Below are 24,739 nucleotides of genomic sequence, written 5' to 3'. Positions count from 1 at the left end.
TTTAGAGTATGTGCCATGTCAGATGAGAAGAATGTGTATTCTGTTGTCTTTGGATGAAGTGTTCTGGAGATGTCTGTTAGGCCCATTTGGTCATACATCAAGTTCAGATCTCAAATATCTTTGTTAGTTTTCTGCCTCAGTGATCTGTCTAATACTGTCAGTGGGGTGTTGAAGTCTCTCACTATTATTGTGTGGTTATCTGAGACTCTTCATAGGTCTCTAAGAATGTGCTTTATGAATCTGGGTGCCTCTGTGCTGGGTGCATACATATGTACAATAGTTAGATCTTCTTATTGAATTGAGCCCTTTCCCATCATTGCTGGTTAACATCTGTTTTGTCTGAAATTAGAATATCAGCTCCTGGCTGGGCGCGGTGGCTCAAGCCTGTAATCCCAGCACTTTGGGAGGCTGAGACGGTTAGATCACGAGGTCAGGAGATCGAGACCATCCTGGCTAACACGGTGAAACCCCGTCTCTACTAAAAAAATACAAAAAAACTAGCCAGGCGAGGTGGCGGGCGCCTGTAGTCCCAGTTACTCAGGAGGCTGAGGCAGGAGAATGGCGTAAACCCAGGAGGCGGAGCTTGCAGTGAGCTGAGATCCGGCCACTGCACTCCAGCCTGGGCGACAGAGCGAGACTCTGTCTCAAAAAAAAAAAAAAAAAAAAAAAGAATATCAGCTCCTGCTTTTTTTTTTTTGTTTTCTGTTTGGTATATTTTTTTCTTTCCCTTTATTTTGATCCTATAGGTGTCATTGCATGTGAAGTGGGTCTCCTGTAGACAGCATATAGTTGTGTCTTGTTTTTTCATTCAACTTGCCACTCTATGCCATTTAATTGGGGGCATTTAGCCCATTTACATTCAAGGTTAATATTGATATGTGTCGGTTTGAACCTGTCATCATGTTGTTAGCTGGTTATTATGCAGCCTTGATTGTATTGTTTTATTGTGTCTATGTTCTTTAGTATGTTTTTCTAGTGACCAGTAGTTGTCTTTTCTTTGTGTATTTAGCAGTCCCTCAAGGACCCTTAAGGACACCTTGTAAGGCAAGTCTGGTGAAATCAAATTCCCTTAGCATTTCTTGTCTGAAAAGGATCTTATTTCTCCTTCACTTGTGAAGTTTAGTTTGGTTGGATATGAAATTCTGGGTTAGAACTTATTTTATTTAAGAATGCTGACTTGAAGGGTTTCTGCTAAAATTTTGCTGTTAGCCTGATGGGCTCCCTTTGTAGGTGACCTGGCTCTTCTTCCTAGCTGCCTTTAACCATTTTTCTTTCATTTCACCTTTGGATAATCTGATGACTATGTGGCTTGGGGATGGTCTCTTGTATAGTATCTCATAGGAGTTCTCTGCATTTCTTGGATTTGAATGTTGGCTTCCCTAGCGAAGTTGGGGAAATTTTCATCAATGATATCCTCAGATATGTTTTTCAAGTTGCTTCCTTTCTTTCCCTCTCTTTTAGGTTGACAGTATGACATAGATTTGGTCTCTTCATGTAATCTCATATTTCTCAGAGGTTTTTTTCATTTTTCTTTATTTTTAAAATTATTGTGACTGTTATTTCAGAGAATTGGTCTGCAGACTTGGAGATTCTTTCCTCAACTTGGTTATTTCTGCTGTTAGTATTTGTGATTGTATTATGAAATTCATGAAGAGAGGTTTTTTTTTTTTTTTAGCTCAGTTCAGGTTGGCTCTTTCTTGAAATGGCCATTTAAATTTTTGTCTCCTGTATCATTTTATTGTATTACTTAGATTCCTTGGACTGAGTTTCAACTTTCTCCTAAATGTTGATGACCTTCATTCCTATTCATATTCTAAATTCTACTTCTGCCATTTCAGCCCTTTCAGCCTGGTTAAGAATTATTGCTAGGGAACCAGTGCAATCATTTGGAGGTAAGAAGACACTGAGTTTTTGAGTTGCCAGAGTTTTTGCACTGGTTATTTCTCATCTGTGTGGGCTGATGATTTTTGAAGTTGCTGTCCTTTAGATGAGTTTTTTTGCTTTTATCTTTTTTGATTACCTTATTTGATTGTGGTATAAGGTGGCCTCAGTCAACTGGCTTCTATTTTAGCCTTCTTCTGTGTCTTGGAGGAGCATCCTTTGATAACTGTTTTTGCATCCATATTTCTTTTGTTGGGTGTTCTGGTCCATGCACCTCCCTCAGTCAGGGACTGCATTTTGTGGACAGGCTATATTCTTGCCAGGTCAGCCCCAATCTGGTGACCAAGTGCTTCCTGGTTGAACATTGGATTGTGCTTGACTGCAGAGTTCAGGCAGAACTGGGACTGCTGGGCCAGAAGCTCTAAAAGGTGTTGCCCTCCTGGCAACCAGTGGCAGGGATAGGTGGGGTTGCCCACCCTGCTGTCTGGGTGTTTCCCAGGACAACAGGAGGCTGTGCTCTTTGAGTTGCCATAGAAGCAGTTCTGCTGGGCTACAAGCTCTAGCAAGCCTTGCTTGCCTAGCTACCAGTGGTGAGTGTGGGTGGGGTTACCCATCCTGCTATCCAGGTGTATCCTGGGGCAATAGGATGCTGAGCTCTCTGGCTGAGTTCACACAGAAGCAGGACTACTGGTTCAGATGCTCTAGCAGGTGTCATCTGTCTGACTGCAAGTGGTGGGGGTGGGGTGGGGTCACCTGCCCTGCTGTTTGGGTATTTCCTGGGATAACAGGAGGCTATGCCTTCCACTGAGTTCACACAGAAGCAGGACTGCTGGGTAAAGCAATTTTATAGTTTTAAGTTTTACATTTATATCTATGGTCTGTTTGGAGTTAACTTTTATATACATTACAAGTTATAGATTCAAATTCTTTTTTTTCTGTATTAACTTTCTATGTCTCAATTATGTTATGTGCAAAGTGAGATGATCACTAAATTAAATAATAACATAGTACATGTAAAGCTTTTGGCATATACTGTTATGTCACTGTTATTATATAAAAATTGGGAAACAAGTTAGAAATATAGGATACATTAAAGGCAGATGGTAAGTGTGCTTTTCATGGATAACACAGGGCCAAAAAATTATGAAACATACTGTTTTCTCTAAAAAATGGTTTTATACTGAGTTTTTGTGTAGTTTTAAATCTGATATGTTTAATTGGCTAGCAAATTTTGCTGGTATGGAAGCTAAATATGATGGATAGTCAAATAATATGAATGAATATAAATTTTTTGTTATCATTTTTGTCCTTACTTCATGGACTCATTTTATTTTGCGTATTTCACAGACTTCTGGATTGGTAACATCAATTCTAGTTTATATAAAAGAAAAAGAGCATTACACATTCCTTGAAAGCTGTGGTGACCCTGGGGTCCCTTGATTCATAATTGCTTTACCTTATACACAAATGTTTAAAATATTGGCCAATGGGTGGGGCCAAGATAGTAGACTAGAAACAGTGGTGATCAGAGGCTCCCATCAAAACGAACTATAATAAGCATGTGAATCCTTCACTGGTAACCACGGTATCCAGATTGTCTTATCAGAACTGATAAGACATGATCCATGGAGAGGAAGGAAGGGCAGTGTAGCACAGTGGCCCACCTGAGACCACACAGGGCAGGGGTACCTCAACCCCCCAGCTAAGGGAGGTAGTGAGTGAGCGTGCTACCCGACCAGGGAAACTGCTTTTTCCATGGAACTGTGCAACCCACGGATCGAAAGATCACACTCATGAACCCATGCCAATGGGGCCTAGTGTCCTACAACAGAGCTGCGCATATTCTCAACAGCCTCACAGCTGGAATCTGCTTAGCCTACCGAGCTCCCAGCTGTGGCTGCCTGCTGTCTAAGCCAATTGAGCTCCTTTGGGGAAGGGCAGAAGCCAGCACTGGGACTCACAACTGCCTAACACACTAAGCTCCCTGGGTGGGGGAAGGGCGGCATTCATCTGTAGCTCTAGGCTGTGCTTTTACCCTGCTGAAGCCAGGGAAACTGAACAACTTGGTCCCAAGACATGTCCCCCCCACAGCCCAACACACTGGCTGTGGCAGACTGGCCAGAGTGCCTCTTCAGGCCTGACCCTGACTCATCCTTATTGGGTGGGACTTCCCTGCAGGAACTCCAATAACTCCAGCCAGAGTCTCAGGGACAGAACCTGGACCTCCCTGGGCCTGAGCCCCTAGGGGGAGGAGTGCCTGCAGTCTTTGCAGAACAGCAGACTTAGCCTTTCCTCCTGGTAGTTCTGAGGAATATGGGCAGCCCAGATGAAAGTGCTTCCCCCTAGTGAAGCACACCCCCTCCACCAAGGGACAGTGAAAGTGATTCATTAAATGGGTCCTGTTCCCCATGCTACCCAACTGGGTAACACCTTGCAACAGGAGTTGCCTGTCAGACACCCTATACAGAAGCAATCCTACTGGCATCAGGTTGATGCCTCCTGAGATCAGAGATCCCCGAAGAAAGAGCAGGCACCCATCTTTGCTGTTTTTAGCCTCCTTGAGTGACATCTCCAGGTGCAGGAGTGAACCAGATGAATAGGGCCTGAAGTGAACCCCCAGCAAGCCACAGCAGCCCTACAGAAGAGGGACCTGACCATTGAAAGAAAAACAAACAGAAAGCAACAACAATAGCATCAACAACAACAAAAAAGTCCCCACAAAAACCCCATCCAAGGGTCAGCAGCCTCAAATCGAAACTAGGCAAATTCACAGAGATGAGAAGGAATCAATGAAAAGATGTCGAAAGCCCAAAAGGCCAGAGTGCCTCTTCTCCTCCAAATGATTGCAACATCTCTCCAGCAAAGGTGCAGAACTGGACGGATAATGAGATGGAAAAATTGACAGAAGTAGGCTTCAGAAGACAGTTAATAAAAAACTACGCTGAGCTAAAAGATCATCTTCTAACCCAATGCAAAGAAGCTAAGAACCTTGATAGAGATTAAAGGAGCTGCTAACTAGAATAACCAGTTTAGAGAGGAACATAAATGACCTGATGGAGCTGAAAAGCACAGCATGAAAACTTCATGAAGGATACACAAGTATCAATAGCTGAATTGACCGAGCAGAAGAAAGGATATCAGAATTTGAAGACCACCTTGCTGAAATAAGGCATGCAGACAAGACTAGAGAAAAAAGAATGAAAAGGAATGAACAAAGCCTCCAGGAAATGAGGGACTTCATAAAAAGACAAAACCTACTATTCATTGGAGTACCTGAAGGAGATGGGGAGAATGGAGACAAGCTGGAAAACACACTTCATGGTATTATCCAGAAGAATTACCCCAGCCTAGCAAGACAGGCCAACATGCAAATTTAGGAAATACAGAGAACACCACTAAAATAATCCACAAGCAGATCAGCCCCAAGAGACATAATCCTCAGATTCTCCAGTGTTGAAATGAAGGAAAAAATGTTAAGGGCAAACAGAGAGAAAGGTCAGGTAATCTACAAAGGGAAGCCCATCAGACTAACAGCAGACCTCTCAACAGAAACCCTACAATGCAGAAGAGATTGGGGGCCAATACTCAACATTCTTAAAGAAAAGAATTTTCAACCCAGAATTTCATATCCAGCCTAACTAAGCTTCATAAGAAAAGGAGAAATAAAATCCTTTTCAGACAAGCAAATGCTGAGAGATTTCATTACCACCAGGCCTGCCTTGCAAGAGCTCCTGAAAAAAGCACTAAATATGAAAGGAAAAACCAGTTTCAGCCACTGCAAAAACACAACAAAATATAAAGGCCTATGACAATATGAAGAAACTGCATCAACTAGTGTGCAAAATAACCGGCTAGCATCATAATGACAGGATCGAATTCACACATAACAATACTAACATTAAATGTATATGGGTTAAATGGCCCAATTAAAAGACACAGAGTGGCAAATTGGATAAAGAGTCAAGGCCCATCGGTGTGCTGTATCCAGGATGCCCATCTCACATGCAAAGACACACAGAGGCTCAGAATAAAGGGATGGAGGAATATTTACCAAGCAAATGGCAAGCAAAAAAAGCAGGGATTGCAATCCTAGTCTCTGACAAAACAGATTTTAAACCAACAAAGAAAAAAAAGACAAAAAACAGCATTACATAATGGTAAAGGGAACAATTCAACAAGAAGAACTAACTATTCTAAATATATATGCACCAAATACAGGAGCACCCAGATTCGTAAAACAAGTTCTTAGAAACCTACGAGGAGACCTAGACTCCCACACAATAATAGTGGGAGAATTTAACACCCCACTGTCAATATTAGATCAACAAGACAGAAAATTAACAAGGATATTCAGGACTTGAACTCAGCTCTGGATCAAGTGGATCTAATAGATGTCTACAGAACTGTCCACCCCAATTCAACAGACTAATAGTCTTCTCAGTGCTACATGGCACTTATTCTAAAATCAACCTCATAATTGGAAGTAAAACACTCCTTAGGAAATGCAAGAAAAAAAAAACACCTAAAATAATAACCAACAGTCTCTCAAACCACAGCGCAATCAAATTAGAACTCAGGATTAAAAAACTCACTCAAAACCACACAATTACATGGAAATTGAACAACCTGCTCCTGAATGACTGCTGGGTAAATAATGAAATTAAGGCGACAATCAAGAAGTTCTTTGAAACCAATGAGAAGAAAGAGACAATGTACCAGAATCTCTGGGACACAGCTAAAGCACTGTTAAGAGGAAAATTTATAGCACTAGATGCCCACATCAGAAAGCTAAAAAGATCTCAAATCGACACCCTAACATCACAATTAAAAGAGCTACAGAGACAAAGCAAACTAATTCAAAAGCTAGCAGAAGACAAGATATAACTAAGATCAGAATGTAATTGAAAGAGCTAGAGACACAAAAAACCCTCCACCAGGAGCTGGTTTTTTGAGAAGATTAACAAAATAGACCACTAGCTAGACTAATAAGAAAAGAGAGAAGAATCAAATCGACACAATAAAAAATGGTAAAGGGAATATCACCACTGATCCCACAGAAATACAAACTACCATCAGAGAATACTATAAACACTTCTACACAAATTAACTAGAAAATCTAGAAGAAATGAATAAATTCCTTGACATACACCCTCTATGACTTAACCAGGAAGAAGTCAAATCCCTGAATAGACCATAACAAATTCTGAAATTGAAGTAATAATTAATAACATACCAACCAAAAAAAAAAGCCCAGGAACAGATGGATTCACAGCCGAATTCTACCAGAGATACAAAGAGGAGCTGGTACCATTCCTTCTGAAACTATTCCAAAATGAAAAGGAGGGACTCATCCCTAACTCATTTTATGAAGCCAGCATCATCCTAATAGAAAAACCAGGAAGAAACACAACAAGAAAAGAAAACTTCAGGCCAATATCCCTGATGTACATGATGCAAAATTCCTCAATAAATTACTGGCAAACCGAATCCAGTGGCACATCAAAAAACTTATCCACCATGATCAAGGGGGCTTCATCCCAAGGATGCAAAGCTGGTTCAACATACACAAATCAATAAACATAATCCATCACATAAACAGAACCAATGACAAAAACCACATGATTATCTCAATTGATGCAGAAAAGGCCTTTGATAAAATTCAACATTCCTTCATGTTAAAAACTCTCAATAAACTAGGTATTGATGGAACATATCTTAAAATAATAAGAGCTATTTATTACAGTCCTACAGCCAATATCATATTGAATGGGCAAAAGCTGAAAGCATTCCCTTTGAAAACTGGCACTAGAGAAGGATGCCCTCTGTCACCATTCCTATTTAACATAGTATTGAAAGTGCCAGCGGGGACCATCAGGCAAGATACAGAAATTAGAGTATTCAAATAGGAGGAGAGGAAGTCAGATTGTCTCTGTTTGCAGATGACATAATTTTATATTTAGAAAACTCATCATCTCAGCCCCCAAACTCCTTAAACTGATAAGCCTCTTCAGCAAAGACTCAGGATAAAAAATCGAGGTGCAAAAATCGCAAGCATTTCTTTACACCAACAATAGACAAGAAAGAGCCAAATCATGAATGAACTCCTATTCACAATTACTACAAAGGAATAAAATACATAGGAGTACAGCTGACAAGGGCTGTGAAGTACCTCTTCAAGGAAACTTACAAACTGCTGCTCAAGGAAATAGGAGAGGACACAAACAAATGGAAACACATTTCTTCCTCATGGATAGAAAGAATCAATATCATGAAAATGGCTATACCATCCAAAGTAATTTGTAGATTCAATGCTATTCTTATCAAACTACCATTGACATTCTTCACAGAATTAGAAAAAACTACTTTAAATTTCATATGGAATCAAAGAAGATTCTGTATAGTCAACGCAATTCTAAGCAAAAAGAACAAAGCTGGAGGCATCATGCTACCTGACTTCAAACTATACTACAAGACTACAGTAACCAAAACAGCATGGTACTGGTAACAAAACAGACATACAGACCAATGGAACAGAACAGGGACCTCAGCAATAACACAGCACATCTACAACCATCTGATCTTTGATAAAGCTGACAAAAACAAGCAATGGGGAAAGGATATCCTATTCAACTAATGGTGCTGGGAAAACTGGCTAGCCATATTCAGAAAACAGAAACTGTACCCATTCTTACACACACAGAAAACCAAACACCTCATGTTCTCACTCAGAAGTGTGAGTTGAACAATGAGAACACATTGACAAAGGGAGGGGAACAACGCACACCAGGGCCTGTTGGGGGGTGAGGGACAAGGGGAGGGAACTTAGAGAACAGGTCAATAGGTGCAGCAAGTCACCACGGCACACGTATACCTATGTAACAAACCTCAAAGTAAAATATAATAAAATACTGGCCAAGCCATATCAAATAACATTACATCTCAAGCCTTCCCACAGAATTCCCTACCACCTGTAATGCTTCGACTTCAAATTATGTGCCTCGAAATAGCCTTCTTATTCTTCATCCTCAATTTTATCCCAGGAGCTGTGTCATCACTCATGTGAAACCTTCTCTGACTATGTTCCCAACAAAGTGGAAATCCCTAGTGTTTCCATATTCTCATAGTCCAAGCCCACATGAGCCCTCTCAAACTGTGGAATCTATAGTAGTGTCTATCCTCAGCAAAGGCTGTGAAAACCTGGTTGTCAAAGACTATGCCTTCCTCATATTTCTGTTACTTGTTCATGGCATTCAGAAACATGTCGAATAATTTTTATTGTCAACCTATTTGAATCCATACTTTTGGAGAATAGGAAATTAAAGTAAGGTCTAAAGACCTGAAGTCCATTCTCTTATTTAAAAAGTATAGTGTTTATTTAGTAAATTTCTCTTGAAGTAACTGTGTACTGTTTTACAAAGGTCATTTTGTTTTTCTCATAAGTTGCTAAAATTTGTAAAAATTTGATGTGTACATGGACAACCACAATTATTCAGGTCATTATGTTTATATCTTCAACTGAGTCCAGCAGCTCTGTTATTTCTTGGAAGACTGGCTGATCCATCAAAGTCAGGCGGTGTGCCTTAGGTAGCCTCTGACTTTACACCAAATGGACCTAATTGACATCAACAGAATCCTACCCAATAACTGCAGAATATATATTCTCATTAGCAAATGGAATATTCTCCATGATAGACCATATTTAGGTCATAAAACAAGTCTCAGCAAATTAAAAATAATTGAAATTATATCAAACATTTTCTCAGACTACAGGGGAATAAAAACTACAAATCAGAATGAAGAGGAACTTTGGAAATTACACAAACACATGGAAATTAAACAACATGCTCCTGAACAATCATTGGGCCAATAAATTAAGATAGAAATATAAAAAAATGGAAACAAATAAAAATGGAAGCACAAGGTACCAAAAACCTGTAAGATACAGCAGAAACAGTGCTAAAAGGAAACTTTATAGTATTAAATGCCTACATCAGAAAAGTAGAAAGATTAAAAACTAACAACCTAACGTTGCACCTCAAGGAGCTAGAAAAGTAAGAACAAATTAAACCCAAATTTAGCAAAAGAAAGAAATGACAAGAATCAGAGCAGAATCAAATGAACTAGAAATTTAAAAAAATCATACAAAGGATCAATGAAATGAAAAATTAGTTCTTCAAAAACATAAAAGTGAATACCTGCTAGCTAGACTCAGAAAAGACCCAAATAAAGAAAATCAGAAATGAAAAAGGAGATGTTACAACTGACACCACAGAAATACAAAACGTTATCACAGATTATTATGAACAACTATATGCTCCCAAACTAGGAACAACTATATGCTCCCAAACTAGGAAACTAGAGGAAATGGATAAATTTCTGGAAACATAAAGCCTCCCAAGATTGAACCAGGAAGAAACAGAAAGCTAAACAGACTGATGATGAGTTGTGAGATTAAATTAGTAACAAAAAAATCTCAAAAAGAAAAGACCATGACCAGTCAGATTCATAGCTGAATTCTATCGAATGTGCAGGGAAGAGCTGATACCATGACTCTTGAAACCTTTCCAAAAGTCGAGGAGGAGGAAATTTTGCCTTACTCATTCTATGAGGCCAGTGTCACCCTGATAACAGAATCAGACAAAGACACAACAACAATAAAAGAAAACTACAGATCAATACTCCTGATTAATATGTAAAAATTCTCAACAAAGTACTAACAAATTGAATTCACTAGCACATCAAAAAGATAAAGCACTAAGACAAAGTGGGTTTTATACGAGAGATGCAAGGATGGTTCAACATATGGAAATCAATAAATGTGATAAATCACATTTATATCATTTCAATAGACATGGAAAAAACGTTTGACAAATTACAGTCTCTTTCTGATAAAAACCCTCAACAAACTAGGCATAGAAGGTACAGATCTAAAAATAATAAAGGCCATGTATGACAAACCCATTGCCAATATGATACTGAAGAAAGAAACGGGGAAAGTTTCCTCTAAGAACTGGACAAGACAAGAATGCCTGTTTTCACCACTCTTGTTCAACATTGCTAGTACTGGAAGTCCTAGCCAGACAATCAGGCAAGAGAAAGAAAGAAGAGGCATCCAAAGTGGGAAAGAATAAGTGAAATTATTCCTCTTCACTGATGATACAATCTTATGTCTAGAAAACCCTAATGACTCCACAAAAATATTATCTTTAATAAATGAATTCAGTAAAGTTTCAGTATATAAAATCAGTGTTCAAAAGTCAGTGACATTTCCATACATCAATAACAATCCAGTAGAGAATCAAATCAAGAAGGCAATACTATTTACAATAGCTACAAAAAATAAAATACCTTGTATTTATGTAGATAAAAGATCTCTGTAAGGAAAAGTATAAAACACTGATGAATGAAATTGTAGATGACACAAACAAGTGGAAAAACATTCCATAGTCATGGATCAGAAGATTTTTTTTACATTGTATTGTATTTATTTATTTTTAATTTTTTTTAACTTTTATTTTAAGTTCAGGGTACATGTGCAGGTTTATTATATAGGTAAACTTGTGTCATGGGGATTTGTTGTACAGATTATTTCATCACCAAGGTATTAAGCCTAGTACTTATTAGTTGTTTTTTCTGATCCTCTCCCTGCTCCCATACTCCACCCTCCAATAGCCCCTGTGTGCGTTATTCCCCTCTACGTGTCCATGTGTTCTAATCATTTAGCTCCCACTTACAAGCGAGAACATGTGGTATTTGGTTTTTCTGTTCCTGCATTAGTTTGCTAAGGATAATGGCCTCCATCCATTGTCACTGCAAAGTACATGATCTCATTCTTTTATTTTATTTATTTATTTCTTTTTTGAGATGGAGTCTCGCTCTGTCACCCAAACTGGAGCACAGTGGCACGATCTCGGCTCACTGCAAGCTCCGCCTCCTTGGGTTCATGCCATTCTCCTGCCTCAGCCTCCGGAGTAGCTGGGACTACAGGCACCCGCCACCATGCTTGGCTAATTTTTTTGCATTTTTAGTAGCGTCAGGGTTTCACTGTGTTAGCTAGGATGGTCTCGATCTCCTGACCTTGTGATCCGCCCATGTCGGCCTCCCAGAGTGCTGGGATTACACACATGAGCTACCATGCCCCACCCTCACTCTTTTTTATGGTTTTTTATTTTATGGTATATGTGCACCACATTTTCTTTATCCAGTCTATCATTGATGGGCATTTAAGTTGATTCCATGTCTTTGCCATTATGAATAGTGCTGCAATGTGCATACACGTGCATGTGTCTTTATAATAGAATAATTTATATTTCTTTGGGTATATACCCAGTAATGGGATTGCTGGGTAGAATGGTATTCTACCTGGGAGGCAGAGGTTGCCATGAGCCGAGATTGTGCCATTGCACTCCAGCCGGGGAGACAAGAGCGAAACTCTATCTAAACAAACAAACAAACAAATAAAAATAAAACAGACACATAGATAAATGGAGAATAGAGAACCCAGAAATAAAGCCACATATTTTCACCCAACTAATCTTTGACAAAATCAGCAAGCGCATACAGGGTTGAAAGGAAAACCTTTTCAATAAATGGTGCTGGGAAAACTGGACAGTAGGTGGGAAGTTAAATTAGTACAACCTTTATGGAAAACAGTATGGAGATTTCTGAAGGAACTAAAAATAGAAATATCATTTGATCCAGCAATCCCATAGCTATCTGCCTAAAGGAAATGAAATTATTATATGAAAAATATATCTGGTTCCGTATGTTTATAGCAGCACAATTCTCAATAACAAAGATACGGAGTCAACCTAAGTGTTCATCAACGGAAGATTGACTAAAGAAAATGTGGTATTACCATGAGATACTATATAAAACAAACATCACCAAGGCATATAGTCACCAGACAATCCAAAGTCAATGCTAAAGAAAAAAATCTTAAAGATAGCTAGAGAAAAAGGTCAAATCATATACAAAGTGAAGCCCATTAAGTTAACAGTGGATTTCTCAACAGAATCCTTACAAGCCTGAAGAGATTGGACTAGATGTAAAAATTCTCATCATAATATTAGCAAACCAAACCCGTTAGCACATCAAAAAGTTAGTTCACCATGATTGAATAGGCTTCATTCCTGGGATGCAAGGTTGGTTCAAAATGTGCAAATCAATAATTGTGATTCACCACATAAACAGAATTAAAAACAACATCCATATGATCATCTCAATATATGCAGAAAAAGCTTTTAATAAAATCCAACATTCTTTAATGATAAAAACTGCCAACTAACTGGGCATTGAAGGAACATATCTCACAATAATAAGAGGCATCTATGACAACCCAAAGCCAACATCAAGAGAAAGAGAAGAGAATGATATGATTTTGTATCTAGAAAACCCTAAAGACTCCACAAAAAGTCTTATCTTTGATAAATGAATTTGATAGCATAGTACTGGAAGTTCTAGCCAGAACAACCAGGTAAGGAAAAGAAATAAAAGGCATACTCATAGGAAAAGAAGTCAAGTTATCTCTTTGCTGACAGTGTGATTCTATATGTATAAAACATAAAAATTTCACCAAAAGCCTCCTAGAACTGATAAATGACTTCAGTAAACTTCCAAGATGCAAAGTGAATGCATAACAATTAGTAATATTTCTATGTACCAACAATGTTCAAGTTGAGTGCCAAATCAAGAATGTAATTCTATTTACAATAGTCACACAAAGAAATAAAATACCCAGGAATACATCTAACCAGGAAGTTCAAATATCTCTACACGGAGAACTACAAAACACTGCTGAAAGAAATCACAGATAATACAAACAAATGGAAAACCATTTCATGCTCATGGATTGGAAGAATCAATATCATTAAAATGACCCTACTACCCAAAGCAATCTATAGATTCAACACTGTTTCTATCAAACTACCAATGTCATTTTTTCACAGAAGTGGAAAACAAAATTCTAAAATTCATATGGACCCCCAAAAAAGCCCCAATAGCCAAAACAGCCCTAAGCAAAAAGAACAAAGCTGGAGGTATCACATTACCAGATTTCAAATGATACTACAAGTGTACAGTATGCTACTGGTTAAAAAACAGTTATCTAGACCAATAGAACAGAAAAGAGAACCCAAAAATAAAGCTGTACCCCTACAACCACCTGATCTCTGACAAAGTTGACAAAAAGAAGCAATAGGGAAAACACTCCATGTTCAATAATCGGTGCTGTTATAACTGGCTAGCCATAAGCAGAAGAATGACACTGGACCTCTATCTTTCACCATATACAAAAATTAACTCAAGATGGCTTAAAGGTTTAGATGTAAAACCTCAAACTATAAGCATTCTAGAAGAAAACCTATGAAATACCATTCTGGGTATCAGCCTGGGCTAAGGATTTATGACAATCCTCAAGAGTAACTGCAGCAAGAACAAATTTGACAATGGTACATAGTTAAACTGAAGGGCTTCTGTACAGCAAAGGAAACTATCAAAAGAGTGCGTGTTTTTTTAAGTTTCCACGTCATTATCTCTTTTATCATTCTTGAAGTTTCAGGTTAAATTCTTATAAAGTTCTTCCCTGGTCATCCCATCTAATTATCATTCACCACCCAGGCAGTCTTATTTCCCATTACAGTGCTTTATTTTTTTATGTATCTCCTGCAGCACTTCTCTTAGCTTATACTTACATTTGATGTTTACTTATTTACCTGTTTATTGACTATCTTTTGCTTAGATTCTAAGCTTTGTGAGTGTAAATATTATGACTTTTATTTATTATAATATAACTAACACTTAAACTATGACTGTTTACCACCAAATAACTAGTGCCTGGCATTATTTGTTAAATGAATGAGTAAATGAATACATCTGAGCGTCCTTAAGGATTCTTGATAAATCTATGAAATCTGGGGGCAGGTGGACACATGTATTCTTAGTATAGTATTATACATTATTTTTACTGGGTTGTGCAGAATACATTTGATGGTTTGGGAATTTTGTTTGTGTTAAATTGCTATAGAGAAGTGTAACTAGGGGTTGAGTAGTCTTAGAGACTGTGCCATTTTTACATACTTCTGCTAAGTCATTATTAGGGAATTGGGTTACACACTGGCCTATTTACAGTGTGGTTGCAGTTTGGCAAGACCAAGTCCATGGCTAGTCATCTGGGTCTCAGGTCTTTCTTTAGCTCTGGAACGGTGAGACAAAAGCACTCCTGTCTTTCTAAAGCTGATGAAGAACAGACTTCTTCCCTGGAAAAGGGCCGAATAGTAATGTGCCTCTAAGGACTGCACTGAGTAAACCTTTAGAGCAAGGTGCAGTCAAAGGTGGTTAAAATCACACCATTTCATAACACTGTTTACAGGCAAAGACATACACCAGGAAGCTGCAAAGAAAGAGAGCTGGCTGCACAAGGAACAGCAGCTTGGATCTGTTCTTTCACCCCTTGAGCTGTTTGTTTAGCACTGCATGGAAACAGATTTCCTGGTTTGTCTGTTAATCCTTCAGCTTCCCCTTTGTGTCTAACTTATTGATAAGATGCCTGCGTATGTTTTTCAGTTTTCCACCTTGAGCTTTAAAGTTGAAATGACACTCCTGTTTCTCTACTGCTTCCTTGAAAGAAAAGATTTAGTGATATTTCAGGAAAATGGAGTAAAAGAGAATCATACCTCTTAGAAGTTTCCAGCATGTTACTAACATATAAAAATTTCCATTCTCTCCTTGAGGGATGAGGCTGTGTTTCCATCAATGTGTCCACTAGTGTTTCAGTATTCAGTCTTTTCTGAGTGGTGATGAAAAGACTGTTGTTCTTGGAATTTAAAGCAGGATTAAAATTATGACTCTATCACTTAACAATTTGAGGACTTCAGGCAAGTCACTTAATATCTCTGAGCCTCAATTTCCTTATATAAAATAGAAATAACAGCTATTTTGACCTATAGGGTTATTTTGAGAATCAAGTAGAAGAATGGATGTGAAGATACTTTGTATTCTGGAAAGCTCTTTGCAAATGTAAAGTAACATTTTCCTTGCCAAGGGTTTTCTCTCCCTTTCTGTAAAGAAAAGGTTGACATTTTCAAACCATTAGTTAATCATTCCTCTAGGGCCACACCTGTTTGCAGACAGAACAGGTGTGAGGCTCTATGTTGAGATTTGGACCAAAGACGAGAAGAAACTCTAGAGTCTTTTAAGTGAATTTTAAGCATGACAGCCTTCAAAAAGAGGAAAGCTGGCTCATATAAAACATTTTTCCTTGTCATAGCTCCTCTAGCAAGGCCCCTTTGGAAGTACAAACTTCGATGGAAAGCATGCTACTTCAAAATGTTCAGAGCATGCTACTCCAAAATGCCATATTGGCATTTGAGAAAACAATGAAAGCAGGAAGGTCATTCTCTGACCTTCTGCTGTCCGTCACTCCTGAAGCAGGTCATAAGACCCTCATTCTAGAAGTATCCTTCCTATGCCCAGAAAAAAAGAACATTCTTACCTCTAAGGATGGTAAGAAACACAGAGAAGAATCTGAACCCATAGGGCTTGCTAAGTTCCTCTCAGTTTATTAATATTAGATTATACCCTTCTGTCTGATCATACTTCTTGTGTTAGTCTGTTTTGCATTGCTATAAAGGAATACCTGAAGATAGGTAATTTATAAAGAAAGGAGGTTTATTTGGATCATCATTCTGCAAACTGTACAAGAAACCTGGAGCCAGCATCTGCTTCTGGTGAGGGTCTGGGGAAGCTTACAATGTTGAAAGGCAAAGACATAGCAGACATATTATATAATGATAGAGCAAGAGAGGAAGAGGTGCCAGGCTCTTTTTAATAACCAGCTTGTATTAGTTCATTTTCATACTGCTATAAAGACTGCTCGAGGCTGGGTAATTTATGTGTGGAAAGGAAAGAGGTTTAATTGACTCACAGTTCAACATGGCTGGGGAGGCCTTAGGAAACTTAAATTCATGGCAGAAAGCAAAGGGAAGCAAGGCAACTTCTTCACAAGGTGGCAGGAAAGAGAAGTGCCAAGAGTTAAGGGGGATGAGCCCCTTATAAAACCATCATATCTCATGAGATCTTGCTCATTATCACATGAAGAGCATGGGGGAAACCATTTATGTCCACCCAATCTCTTTCTTGACATGTGGGGATTATGGGGATTATAATTCATGATGATATTTGGGTGGGGACACAAAGCCTAACCACATCGTTTTGCCTCTCTTCCCTCCCAAATCTCATGTCCCTTTCACATTTTAAAACCAATTATGCATTCCCAACAGTCCCCCTAAGTCTTAGTTAATTCCAGCATTACCCCAAAAAGTCCAAGTGCAAAGTCTCATTTGAGACAAAGCAAGTCCCTTCTGTCTATGAACCTGTAAAATCAAAAGCAAGTTTTTTACTTCCTAGATACAATAAGGGTACAGGCATTGGGTAAATATACCCATTACAAATGGGAGAAATTGACCAAAACAAAGGGGCTACAGGTCCCATGCAAGTCTGAAATCCAATAGGGCAGTCCAATCTTAAAGCTCCAAAATGATCTCCTTTGACTCTATGTCTCACATCCAGGTCACACTGATGCAAGAGGTGGGCTGCCATGGTCTTGAGCAGCTCCACCCCTGTGACTTTCCAGGATAAAGCCCCTGTCCTGGCTGCTTTCACAGGCTGGCATTGAGTGTCTGCAGCTTTTGTAGCTGCACAGTGCAAGCTGTTTGTACAATTCTGGGGTCTGGAGGATGGTGACTCTCTTCTTACAGCTCCACTAGGCAGTTCCCCAGCGGGGACTCTGTGTGAGGGCTCTGACCCCACATTTCCCTTCTGCACTACTCTAGCAGAGGTTCTCCATGAGGGCCCCACCCCTGCAGCAAACTTCTGCCTGGACATCCAGGTTCCATACATCCTCTGAAATCTAGGTGGAGGTTTCCAAACCTCAATTCCTGACTTCTGTGTGCCTTCAGAATCTACATCACATGTAAACTGACAAGGCCCGGGGCTTGCATCCTCTGAAGCAATGACCTGAGCTGTAAATTGGCCCTTTTTAAGCCACGGTTGGGATGCAGAGCACCACATCTCATCTTGAGACTTCACAAAACATAAGGCCCTGGGTCCTACCCACGAAACCATTTTTTCTTCCTAGGCCTCTGGGCCTGTGATGGGAGAGGCTGCCATGAAGGTCTCTGATATGCCTTGGAGATATTTTCCCCATTATCTTGGTGATTAACATTTGATTCCTCATTACTTATGCAAATTTTTGCAGTAGGTTTGAATGTCTCCTCAGAAAATGGGGTTTTCTTTTCTATTGCATCATCAGGCTGCAAATTTTCCAAACTTTTATGTACTTCTTCTCTTTTAAACATAAGCTTCAATTCCTTTATAGATATACTTGCAGGAATATTATTTTTATTAAAAGAGGCCATAGATGCATTAATTTAATAGAACTAACCCATTACTTGATTGTAGAGGAAAATAGAAGCACCTTCATACATATCAACCTGATTAAAAGTCAGTTTAATTTGTTATATTGCCTAACATTTATTTTTCTATCCAGGCAATAATTTGATTAAAAGCAATCCTATTTTTCTGGTCTTAAAATTCATCAGGATAGTTTTAGGGGTTTAATTAGAGATTTTATTCATTTATCATAATTGTCATGGAAGAAGACCTTGTCAAAAATAATTTCAGATAGTTTGGGAAAAACAGGAATATACGTGGTCATGAGTAATACATGTGGTCAAGCAGAAGATGAAGGACTTTTTTTTCTTTGTATCTGAATCTGCTAATTTCCTAAAAGTATTACTCTACTTATATTTACCTCAAAACATAGAAATATAAATTATGAATTATGTGTTTATAACATAATTATAAATAACATAATTTATATTACAAAGGAGAAAGAGTAATAGGTTCAGATTTGCAGTGGGGATATCAGTTAGATAATCACTTTAACTTAGTGACTGCCCAGGATATTTAGTGAAAGTTGATTCTGTGTGAGAAGTTTAGCTTTAGCAGCAAGCATGACTTGTTTCCTTCCATCCCTGCCCCCAAACCCAGATTTTTAAGACTTTACCTACTTGGAAATGCAAACAGAGCAGTCTCTTCCCCTACTGAGAGGGCCAAGTTCCTGAAACACTCTAAGCAAATTCATAGGTAAAGAATACAAGACATTATCAGATAAACAGACACTGAAGTTTTAGAAACACCTAAGAGTTCTTATAAATAATCTTAAAGTCAAGAATATAAAACACCAAATACAGTGCGTAACATTTCATCCATTTGATATTAATAATAATACATACTTTATAATTAATTTCCACCTATCAGTCAGTGCATGTTGCTTATAAAATTTTCAGGAATCTCTGTCTGCTAGAGTTTCAAGGAGATAGAAAAAGTGTTCAGTTTGCCTTCTAAGAGATAACACATACATGAAGAGATGATATCTTTTGTGTCTGAATGCCTTAATGGTCCACAGTTGTTGACTTTGTCTCCAGATTCCACTGTGGTCCCACAAATATATCATAACTTAGATATCTGACATTGATCTAGTTTTGAGTATTCTTTATTTTACATATTTGGCATCACTAAGTAGTTAGTTCCTAAATTATATCCTCAACCCAAGATTCTATAACTATGGCTCTGATCACTACAATTTGCATAAAATCACAACACCACAGCTCTTAAGTATAACTCAACTTCCTCCCCACTCACAGAAGTAGAAGTGTAATTCCAACACTCAAGGTTACTTTTCCTCAGCCTTTCTATCTCTGGAGAGGGTCCAATGCAAACATTTCTATTGCTGCTCTGCGATACACTCTATCTTTTCTATTACCAACTACTACTTCTTTTTCTACTTATCTCTCATAGGAATGACATACAATTTATCTTCAAGAACTGAAATTCACATGATTGCTGAAAAAGTATGCAGGAGATTAGAACTTTTGGTAAGAGAAAATTGCTATTGGAAAAAGATTCTTGTACTCAGGTAAAGGTAATGGGTTTAGTATTTTTTAATGTTTTCGTATCTCAACGAGGTGAGTTTATGAGATTGTCTCCTGAGAGATGGCCAAGGGGTCAGGGTGGCAGAATCAAGAGGAACCAGAAGGCTTATGTCCTTGATCAAGTGGACAGGGGACTATACAGAAACTTTGAGGAGAGTTCTGAAGGAAAGGCACTAGCAACACTGAGAATAAACTGTCCATTTCACTGTTTTACCTAAAGTAGAAATAAAGTCTCTATTCTCAAAGAACTTGAAATCTAGTTTTTGTAGCAAGAATTTCTTGTGGTGGGATTGTGAATCACTGGAATATATTACCAAAGCAATTTGTAGTCTTTTGAGAATTTTTCAGTGGAAAAGTTTGATTACAGTACTTTCTGGGGTGGACTGGCTTAACTATAATACTGTGCTATATACTTTGATTCTGAGATAGTGACTGGGGAAATACATTAGGCAAAAGCAGACTATTTTCAGCATTTGGTTAACTTTATCCTCTGTTTTACCTGTTTTAAATGTTAGCTTGGTACATAGTAAGTAAACAATACTTGTAAGTTATTTTTAGCAGAATTATGAACACAATTATTGTTTTTAATCAAGAATTTTTCTGTAGTATAAGTTAAGGCCTATGTTTGCTATTTCCCTTCTTTTCATTAGGTCTGTTCTTTATTCATGATTAACCCTTCTTATTTAGCTCTCTTTATTTCCTGGCCTAATAATCCTAGTCCTAAATTTTCTCATACCACCTTGAGCAAGATGCCTTTTACTACTTCAGGAGGTCAGTAGACCCAAGGAATAGGTCAATGCAAGAGACTTAACAGGAACAATGTAGAGTGGATAATCTTACATTAAGACGATCATATCTTCTTGCCAACTTTTACCTACTGAGGAATTAAGAGAAATTAAACACTAGGTCTAACAGAAGTTACATTTTTCTCTCTTTCTGTCTCTCAAAAATTCTATGGAGGAGCCATGACAGACATTTTTACCCTAGGATCATTGGGAAGGGCAAAAAATAGTGTCTAGTGAACACCTATATTACATGAAGCAAGCTATTTTATAGTTTTTTTTTCTGAATTGTGGTATATGGTCTTAGATTTTGGTGGACTCAATCTAAATGAAAGCACTTCCCGAGAGACGGATCCCAGATATAAGAACTTATTAGGGCAACAAATACTAAGTAGTGGTATTAATAAAGAAGTTAGTAATAATATCAAAGATAGCCTTCAAGATCTTGATGTTTTCTCAATCCTGAAAGTCATGTTAAAATGTTCAGTGTAGTTTCAATGGTAAGACTATTTTACTTTAAGCCAAATCAAGTTTCACATTCATTATGATTCTCTGGTTCTTTGTGTGGACTCTCTGAAACATGGAGGTCTGATCTTTGAAGTTTTTCTACAAGTTCTCTTTCCTCTGTTTGAGTTATTTGGTGAATGATAAATTGTAATTTGTAGCCCATTCCCTGCCTGTATCCCCCTGCACTCCACCTACTGATCATATACTTAGACTTGATTCTTTCCACTGGAGTTTTCAGTTGGACTTGATAGATTTTTCTTGTCCTTACTTCATTGAGTGACCTGCTCAGGTATCTTGGAAAATTTGTTGGCATGAATTCTCCTCTGAGTCCCATTGCTTATTTCCTCCTCTTATGCCTTCCTTCATAGCTTTCTTAGATATTATACAATATTTTGAACACATACTGTTCTCTGACAGAATCAATCATTACTCAATACCCAGTGAATTCACTTATTACTCATACAATTCTCTTGAAGAATCCTGACAAGTTACTGTATCTTCAAAAAATTATCTTTGTGTTCTAGTTAAAAGGACATTTCCTTGAATGATTGCCTTACTTCTCTCTTCAGCTCCTGGAAGCACCAAGTTCTTGGGGTTATTTCATGGGACCACCCTGAAGAGCTTCTTTTAACTCAAGGCCAGTCACTTCTATGCTTCCTAAATTGTAGTCATGTCTGTGAATGTCATTGCTGTCATCTAGAATTTTAATAGATAAGCCATGGGGAAATCTATTAGACACCTGGATACTTAAAAATCCTTTGAAAATTGATCATTCATTTGTGGGATCTATGGACACGGTCTATTAACTTCCTAACTTCCTTCCTTTTTCCTCTACCCCTGCAACACAATGCCAAAAAATGGAATTTTCTGCAAAGAGATTTAAAAAATAAACTATACTTCTTTCAGAATGGTCCAATTTCCTCTTAGGGTCATATAAGATATATACTTATAATTTATTTTGTAATTGATTTTAAATAAGGGTACGTAGAATAAACTAACTCAAAGAAAAATTAGACTTAGAGACCTCAGAATAGTAGATAAATCCATGTTAATAAAAGTGAGGGTTTTTTTACTCACTTTATTTTGGGTCTTTGTTTTCCAAGGGAAGAATTTATTGGCTATGTGTTGGGCCAAAGCATTTGTATTGCAAATTCTCAGATACTGAATTTTAACTTGGGTTTCAAAAGTTTTGACTGGTTAACAGTATAGCCTCCCAAGTATGGACTGCAAAAATCAGGAGATGAAATTTGAACTAATCAGTTTTGTGGCATATCAGAAGCTTTGTAAGAGGTCTATTTACCTGTTTTCTATTATTAGCAAAAACAAACATTGACTTCTTTTGGTTTGTTCTACTGATTTGTTTTTTATTCTTCAGCATCCTTCATCAAATAACATAATTAGATAACTTAATTTTTGACTTTTTGATGGAAGACATCAGTTTAGTCTAATGAAATCCAGACAAAATGGTTTAAATGGTTCTTTTATTTAAATTATAAGAATTTCAGAGGCATGGAAATTTGCCATTTTCTACCCAGGTAAAATTATTTATGTTGATTTATGTTACTTCCTTTAAGAATTGTAGTAGCTTGGCCTGGGTGACTTTTCAGACTTTCCATTTCCCAAATACAGAAGATCTTTTTCTGTTACAGTTAATTTGAGAAACTCTTCACTGTAAGTGTAATATCCCTGTCCCATTCTCAAATGTTGTCTGTGTAGAAATGGAGCTTAGCTGTTTAATACGTTGATATAGGTAATGATGAACGCATTTTAAGATAAAAATTCTCTGCTCTCAATATATTATTACAAATTAATAAACTGATTTGTAATATACATTCATATTCTATTCTAAGTGTAGTTTAAAAAGAAAAATAATTCCTTGAAGTTATGTTTGAAGACCATTTTTTTAAAAAAGGTTAACAAGTAAAAAAATGCAGGCTACAGGCTCATAACTTGTAGCTTCTTTAATGGTCCTTCAACTTTTAAAATTTGTTGTACATAAAGGCGGTGCTAATCTGATTAGTAACTGTGATTGAGTAAATCTACTGTAAAAATGGACTGTGTTCTGGTTTTTAACATGATACCATGAAGCCACTTGAGAACTGCCTCTGTAGAACATAAAAGTCTCTTTGATGGAATATTTATTCCATGATTAAAAGCTATATTTATAAATATAATGTTATATGTATATACACATGCATACACACACACACACACACACATATATGTGTACATGTGATTTGTGTTGTTTATTTTCATAATTATAAAATGTAGTTCCTAGAAAACTGATGAGTAGGGAAGAAAAACAGTATGACACAAACATCAAGTATAGATGTGGTTACCAAAAGTTAAGACCCAAAGCTTCCACCCTGTCCTTCTCTTGCCTCCAGACATACATACAGAAAGAAGAGAGAGACTATGAGACTGTTGTGTGTAGGCATTTTACATACGGTAATTAGAAGAAGAAGAGAAAGTTTGGAAAGCTTTGTGATGTTGAAAAAAATCTGTTAATTCTATTGAGAGACCTTGGAAATATTTCTCAAGACATCTCTCTGGCCTGTAGCATATTTTTGTATGTCACTTTAACAGTCACAGATACTCCCTTTAAAGCAGAGAAGTTCATTCCTTGGCACACACATACACTGCAATTAGACTTTTTGCAAAATACCAAAAATTTCTGGCAGTTTAAGTGAAGTCCAAAGAAATGTCAGCACTGCTTATGAATGTATTTATTGGGGAAAAAGGGGTCATTTTCAAATTGTTAATATGTATGAAAATATACTAAGAAAGAAAAAGTTTTAACCAAGTAAAATAAAAATTGCTTAATTTACAGTTTATGTGGAATTTAAATGGAACTTTCCATTTTTATCACTAGTAGATATCTGTTAAAATTTTAAATTAGATGATCTCATGTTAATATATTTTTAATCTATCCAGTGAACACCTTATTTATAAATAAAATCAGTTTGGGCTTTTATAATGCTTTTTGCACAAGAATTTCATTATTAACAGTGTCATAAAATATGAGTGTGGGCATCATGTAAGACACATTATAATAGATGAGATGGAAGCAATTGAGTGAACGAAGTTAGAGTTTTGTTTCAACTTGGCTGCTTGGCGTTTTTCTTTAGTTTCATGGAAAATTTTGAAAGCATCAACCACGTTTGTTGCCCTTTTAAGGGTTTCAAACAGCACACTGTTTGGTTTGTAGAGGAGTGTCCTATCTTCAAAGATGAAGGTTAACGAAAGTCTTCAAATAGGCCTATATTATATGATTTAAATAGTAGGTCCCATGTAAACTTAGATTTTAGATGTATGATTTAACTGTTGGCATGGAGAATGGGACAAGAGCTTCCAAGGTTTAGGTGGGGTTAGTGGGTTGAACACCTAGACATTCAGTGTAATGTATAAGAAAGACTGGTGGGGGCTGGGCGCAGTGGCTCACGCCTGTAATCCCGGCACTTTGGGAGCCTGAGGCAGGCGGATCACGAAGTCAGGAGTTTGAGGCCAGCCTGATCAACATGGTGAAACCCTGCCTCTCCTAAAAATACAAAAATTAGCCGAGTGTGGTGGCCCGTG

The 24,739-nt window shown here is 37.6% G+C and overlaps 1 protein-coding gene across 2 annotated transcripts in view; it reads left to right on the top strand.

Annotated features, from left to right (window-relative positions):
* The window catches only part of XKR9 (XK related 9), a 135,905-nt gene extending 116,088 nt beyond the window's left edge, over positions 1-19,817 (top strand). Inside the window, exon 9 of one of the 2 annotated variants that reach the window (XM_050801912.1) lies at positions 19,741-19,817. The gene's annotated coding sequence lies outside the window, so the exon portion shown is untranslated. The remainder of the gene's footprint in view (positions 1-19,740) is intronic. The other variant, XM_050801911.1, reaches the window with a different exon arrangement.
* The last annotated feature ends 4,922 nt before the right edge of the window (positions 19,818-24,739 follow it).

The sequence above is a fragment of the Macaca thibetana genome, chromosome 8, assembly GCF_024542745.1.
Source record: "Macaca thibetana thibetana isolate TM-01 chromosome 8, ASM2454274v1, whole genome shotgun sequence".
Taxonomy (NCBI): domain Eukaryota; kingdom Metazoa; phylum Chordata; class Mammalia; order Primates; family Cercopithecidae; genus Macaca; species Macaca thibetana.
Note: the sequence above shows the minus strand (reverse complement) of the source record. Positions and strands in the feature narration are given on the sequence as shown.